Source organism: Sinocyclocheilus rhinocerous, unplaced genomic scaffold (genome assembly GCF_001515625.1).
Source record: "Sinocyclocheilus rhinocerous isolate Xijiao unplaced genomic scaffold, SAMN03320098_v1.1 scaffold751, whole genome shotgun sequence".
NCBI classification, from domain to species: Eukaryota; Metazoa; Chordata; class Actinopteri; order Cypriniformes; family Cyprinidae; genus Sinocyclocheilus; species Sinocyclocheilus rhinocerous.
Genome location: NW_015657293.1, coordinates 1,003,162 through 1,010,536, shown reverse-complemented (window position 1 = coordinate 1,010,536; position 7,375 = coordinate 1,003,162). Strand labels below are relative to the sequence as shown.

General features: G+C 37.0%; 1 pseudogene; it reads right to left on the bottom strand.

Annotated features, from left to right (window-relative positions):
- LOC107720921 (WD repeat-containing protein 41-like) overlaps positions 1-7,375 on the bottom strand; it is a 12,154-nt pseudogene extending 4,779 nt beyond the window's left edge.

Sequence of the window (7,375 nt, the reverse complement as noted above, 5' to 3'; positions counted from 1 at the left end):
GGGCCCAGCAACTGTTGGGTTACCAGTATTGTTCCAAATATATACTTTTACATTCAACAGCAGAAGGAAACTCATACAGGTTTAGAACAACAACAGACCTTTAATTTTTGGGTGAGCTATTCCTCTAAAGCAGCCTAATTTAGCTGCTGTTAAAATTTGTCAATAATGTTAATCAAACATTAGAAAGAAAATCACTCACTGTCCTTGACCGAATCACTTTTGTAAAATAAATAAGAATTAATGTATATTGAATTTATACAGTGAAGACTATTCAGTTTATTTGTACAATTATTGTATACAATATAATTTCTTATTCAGTGCTTTAAGTGTTTCAAGTAGGTCTATTTTTTTTTTTTTTTGTAATTTTGTCTGTTTAGTTGTCTTAAATATAAGCTTGTTTTTACTTAGGCTATAGTATTTTTTTAATTTTTTTTAAATATTGAAATTGGTAACAAGAATAAAATTTCAATGCATACATTTTTTTTTATGAATAAATGTATTCATAAAATTTTGTATATTATATTTTTAATAGGGGGCCCTGCAGTAAGTCATAGCCCCGGGGCCCAGTAAGGTCTTAATGCGGCCCTGCATATCCCCTATCCCTTGCTCATATGTATAATAAGTGTAGACACTGTACATGCCTTAAAATAGCAGTTCACCTAACACTAACATTTTGTTCATCATTTATTCACCTTCCTTTCTTTACAAGTTTAGAACTGAAGTAAATGATGACAGAACGTCTTTTTTTGAGTGAAGTCACTGTTTTTATATGCATGTCTAAATCACACTGAGATAAGCCATAATAAAACTCCCTGAAGCTGATTGAAAACATGCAATGTGACTTAATAAGATAATGCTAATGAGCTATAGAGCACATGTCAGATGATCAGTGCGTAAGTTGAGTTGTATGCAGATCACATCCTTCACTCTGTCAGAAACTTTGCAGGTCAGAACGATTCTCTGCTTCATCCAGGATCAATGTCTCCTAATAGCACACTGTTCCTACACACTAAATCCAAAGCTTTCATCTAAAACCAGTTCATGAAACTAGGACGAGAAAAACACTAGTTGAAAAAAACATCAATGGGTTTATGTCACGTGAACCTCATACCGTACCTGCACAGCCCTAGAGTGACCAATCAGATCGCCCATCAGTTCCAGCGAGCGCAGACCAGGGACTTCTGGGATTTTCTTGGCAGGAGGGCCTGTCTGCTTACTGGACCTGCCAAAAGTGCCAAACATCCCAAAAAAGCCTGAAAGAGAAAACAGAGATATAGAAATCACACAAAAATAATGCATTAAACTCATGATCATTTAAAATAAAAGAATGATTTATTTACACTTTTAATTCAACCAAAATGCATCTGTCAAAATCTAGATGCACCCCCCCACCCCCACTCACACACACACACACACACTCACACACACACACACACACACACACATATCCTCTACACAGGATGGCAAAATAAATGATGATGTGGCAACATCTGGATCAATTTCAGAAAGAGGACAAGAATGAGGGAAGGAAGGATGTGGGTTGTGATGGAAAGAGGAAAGGGCTGAGAAGAAGGTATTTCCGAGATAAAAGGGATGGATGGAAAGAACGAGGTGTTTGTGTCCTGCTCACCTGAGGAGGCGGGTTCAGCGGGCAGGGGGAGGTCCTGTAACTCCCACATCCTCACACTACCGTCCTCAGAGCACGACATCAAGCGCCTACAACACAAACAGACAACACTTCGCTTTACTCAGATGCTTCACAGGGATGCTTTGGAGGAGTTCTGCTGATGCGTATCATACCCGTCCTCCTGCAGCATGGTGTGTAAGACACTGGAATCATGGGCGATCTTCCTGTACGCCGCCACACTCTTCATTAGCACATTAAAAACATACAGACCACTGCCTACAGCCGCCACTATATACCGAGACAGAGATATAACTGTGTAAGGAAAACATGCAAGATATGATTATCATATATTATTTACACTAGCAGTCAAAAGTTTGGAATAATTACAGTTTTTTCACGTTTTTGAAAGAAGTCTCTTTAGCTCACCAAGGCTGCTTAACAGTAATATTGTGAAATATTATTAACATTTTAAATAACTGTTTTGTACTTGAATATATTTTAAAATGTAATTTATTCCTGTGATGCAAAAGCTAAACTTTTGAGGATTAATTAATGAATAGAAGATTCAAAAGAACAGCATTTCTTCTAAATAAACATGTTTTGTAATATTATAAATGGCTTTACCATCACTTTTGATCAATTAATGCATCCTTGTTATATAAATATATTATTATTATGTATTTATTTATTTACTTACCCCAGACTTTTGAATGGTAGTGTTACAGTTTCTACAAAAATACCAAGCAGCAAAAATGTTTTTTTAACATTTATAATAGTAAAAAGGTTTAGCATATTAGTATTATTTCTGAAGGATCGTGTGACACTGAAGACTGGAGTAATGATGCTGAAAATTCAGCTTTTAAGCATTTAAAATAGATTGAAATAGAAAGTAGTTAATAATATTTCACAATTTTTTACTGAATTTTTGATTCAATAAAAATGTGGCCTTGGTGAGCACAGACTTTTTTCAAAAACATAAAAACGCATAATTATTCCAAACTTTTGACCATTGTTGTATCATTTATATATAATTGATCATTTACAACGGAAGGTCAGTTTCTTACCTCTCCATCTGAGCTCATGTGTTGAATAGATCTCTCGATCTGTTTCAGTTTGACCTCTGATTGGCGGTCTCCCGCCGGCTCCTCCCACAGAATGTGCTCATACGCCTGGATCGTCCAATCCACTGAATCCCAGATGATGAGCTCACCGATATGAGAGCCGCTCGCAAACAAGCCGTCTGAGATCAACAGTAACCAACACTCAACACAATGATCTCAGTGTGAACGTGAGGACCGACTGCAGTCAAGTGTCTCACCGTTGATGCTGATGAGAGAATGGATGGTGTCCCGATGGTCAGCTAGATGACGCATGGCCATAACCGCAATATACCTGATCCAGACAGGCTCAACTTAAATATCACTGGAACATCAGAAACCATTTCAAATCATTCATTTACCTACAAGCAAACTTGTCAAAAAATAGCTTTAATAACATAAAAGTCATTACTACATTTTTTTATGAGGACCATGTCAGCTTTTGCTAGAGCAGCAAGTGTAAACTTTTCATATTTGTTGAAAATACCATTATTGTTTTTTTTAACATACATTTTATGGGAAAAAAAATTTCAGTTACCGATCTCTTTATCCATGGCAGCTGCAATGAAGTTCTTCGGTAACTCCACCATGGCTGAGATGCCTTCAGAATAAAGCAGATGATTTATTAAAATATATTTAAATACACTACTGTTCACATTTTGGGGTCAGTAAGCTGTTTTTTTTTTTTTGTTTTTTTTAAAGAAATTAGTACATTTATTCAGCAAGGATGCATTAAACATGCATAATGTTACAAAAGATTTCTATTTCAAATAAATGCTTTCCATTCATCGCATAACCCTTAAAAAATGGTACCACAGTTTCCACAAACATATTAAGCAGCACAGCTGTTTTTAGCATAATAATAATAAACGTTTCTTGTGCAGCCAATCAGCATATTAGAATGTTTTTTGAAGGATTATGTGACACTGGAGTAATGATGCTAAAAATGTATCTTTGATCACAGGAATATATTATATTTTAAAATATATTCAAATAGAAAACAGTTATTTTAAATTGTAAAAAATATTTCACAATATTACTATTTTTACTGTATTTCTGATCAAATAAATGCAGCCTTGATGAGCAGAAGAGAAAAAGTCATTTATAAAACGGATAGTTCCGGTCCTTGATTCTGATTGGTTGATCCGCATTCAAAGTTGTTGTAAATTACTCTACAAACATACACCTCTTAGCTGTTATAAATTCACTGTAAACCACGGCTTCTTGGGGCTTATTGCTTTAATGATGTTGCAGAAATTACACACTGCCACTTTAAGTTTATAAAACTATTAGCAACATGTTGTAGTGATGTTCTCTTGTGTTTAGTAGTCTGTTTCTGGTCTTGGACAGATGTTTCTTTGTTGTATGTGCTCTGCATGAACATCATTCATATATTTATTTATCTGGGAGTGTGTGTGTGTTTTGGATTGTGTACCTGCATCACTGTGATGAACCGTTTTACACTGCAGCTCAAAGTCTCTGTTCCAAACACACAGTTCATTCCCACCCGAGAGCCACACGTCCAAACGATCCAACACCAGCAAACACTGAAAAACAGACACATCCATCAGCGCACAAACACACACTATAAGAGGAACAGACCTGTCTACACACACAATCCACACCATCTGCACTGAAACATGCTGCATCACACACTGTACCTTCACTGAAGACTGGAGATCAGATATATTCTGTACTCGGTTTCCTGAATCTGGATCCCATAACTGCTGTAGAATTAAGGACAAGCATTGACACACACACACACTTCAGCAGAAGCTCGTGTAAAGGATACACTGAGCGTGCGGTCTGATGATGCGGTAATGAGCGCGGCGTGTGCGTTTCTTCCTCTGATGAAGGAGTATGATGTCATTGCAGTGATCTGCTGTGTGTGACCGCGCAGCTCGAACAAACAATCTCCCGTCTGAAACACACAAACACACACACAAATGCTGTTTTGCATTTATATTGAGTGTTGGTGTCACACAGTAAATGTACGTTTTATTGCAGGGGACAATTAAAACTAACTTTTTTTTTAATGTCTTTTTGAATGTTATTAATAAAGTAGTAATTAACCACTTAATAAAGAACATAATACAGTCTATTTCAAAATATAAAATAAATTAAATCAAGCATACAGTATTTAACATTATGAAATTCTATTTTGTATATATTTTGTGGCACTGCCCCGATAAAAAACACACACAAACACAATAACGTAAATCTTCACGTGTGTACGCAAATAATTACCATCACAGGAGGCTTTTGAGAACTGAGTCACAATGCAAAAAAGTTCCTGAATTTATTTAATTTTTTTAATAATAATAATAATATTAAATAATAATGTTAATATAATTTATTTATGCCAAAAGACTATCAACCGGACTATCAACTATATCATTAACTTGTAATTAGCATATTCATAAAGTCCTGTTCTGCTCACCTCAACATTCCATATGAGCACCAGGCCGTCGTCACCTGCAGACGCAAACCTGCCCATCACAAAACACACAGATGCTGAGTAAAGCCTGGCATGATGCTTTACTTCCATTAACTAGATTAATGGTTAAATAAAAGGAACCGTAAAGCGCAAAATATAACATGGCCTGCACTTGAATCGATTTTCAACCGACTCGCGGTTAATCGTTACATCCCTAACTATGACAGATCTTCTCCTCTGATTGGATTTGAACAATCTCATGATTCTGAAGAGACCTTTGACCTCTCGAGCTCAGAAACGAATGGTCCTCAGGAAGAACAGGAGAATAAAACTATGATAAAGGGATGAGGTACAGGAAGTATGGAAGGGATCGGAGAAGAGAAACAGGATTCTGGACTCTAAAAGCAATCAGTGATGTTCTGCACACTGACCTCACCTCAAACTCTCCTCCTGCACTAAGATCATAAGGAGCTGCCAGCCATAACACACACACACACACTTCCAAACGCTCTTCTCCATCCCTTCAATAAGAATAAGCCCTGCGCTGTGTGTTTATATATACATGAGCTTTTTAAAGGCCTCCAGCACAGATGTTTTCATGCAGAAGCGGTTAATACAGACAGGCCCAGAGCTGATGGACACTATCAAGTGGATGTCGAAGTGCACACACACACCAAACTCCCTCAAGCTGTGATGATTAAGCTCTTGTCACGCTCTGTAAGCTTGCTTTTGGAGAGGACCTGGCTCGGTCTTAGCTGTCAGTCACTGGTCAGAGGCAGAAGAAGAGGATTGCTTACCTTAAGTCATCAATCTGCACCAGAAATCGAACGATGTCAAAGTGACCTTTCAGCACCTGCATCTCCGTGAAACAGTTTTTGGGCTGTTCCTCCCCAATGAACAGCACCGCGCTCTTCTGCCCACGGAGAGAATATAATAGACAAACGAATCATTTCTTCAATCTAGCTCAGAATGTGCTGAAATGACTGCTGTTTGCTGGACTGCGTCGGCCTGTCTCTCTGATACATGTACTGCAACTAGAAGAACTGGACACTGAGACCAGCTTCTCATCTTCTGTTTATTGGTAAATAACGGCAATAACATGGACATATAGGTCATACCACAAAACTGGAGTTTTTGTGACTTTTAAAATGCATGGCTGATAACATTTTTTTAACTATGAGTTATTACAGGCATTTTTCTAAACACATCAACAAAAATCGAATTACTTTAAGTTTAAATGCTGCAGTTGTTTTTTTTTGTTTTTTTTTGTCTTTTTGTCTTGCTTCGAGCCCTAAAACCAGCCTAAACAAACTAAAATCATTAAAAAAATGAAACATTAGCATTAATGTTTCCCTACAATAAACAAATCAATACAGTATAATATTATATATACAAAAGCTTTAAATAAATCACAAAAAATATATTAAAAATTCGAATTCAAAATATTAACAAAAACTATATTATACATCAATGATTCGAAAAATAACACTGGTCCAGCCAAACTTTTCCTTACTGTATTAGTAAATAAAACGCACACACACATATATATATATATACATATGTGTGTGTGTGTATGTATATATATGGATATACATACACATATGAAACATATAACAAAAACTGTTGCTTGTGTTTTTTTGTGGCTTGTACTCACCTGCACTGTTCCCTGCGCCTCCCGACCTCCCAAAATCCACCGCAGCATGTTGGTCTTTTAAAAAACCACCTGACCTTACATGCAAACGAATGGATTTTGTGTGCAAATAAATCACAAGAAAACAAATCAGTGTAGCTGCATGTTGCGAAAGCAGCTGGCAGAGACGCGCGGTGCGTTCTGTTGATATTCCTGATGTTAAGAGTCTTTATTAACACACAAAATCAGTCATCTGAATCTCTATTGGAATACATTTACATCTGTGACACACCGAAACATTGTAGCAAGATTTGACTGACAGGACGCGTCACGCGTCGCGTCTGATACAATGTATCACTTCCGCGCCGGTTCGGCTTTAGATCCAAAAACACTTCCGTTAGACCAGATAAACGAGTCAAATGACCGTCGATGATCGGAAATGTTCATATAAAATCATTCTGAGAGAATTTTCGGCCAAACTTGTCTATGGTCTATCACAGCCTCATATCAGCTGCTCACTACAAACAATCTGCGAACTCGTGTGACTAGCTACGGAAGCTTCAAGGGGACAGACGTGACCCACA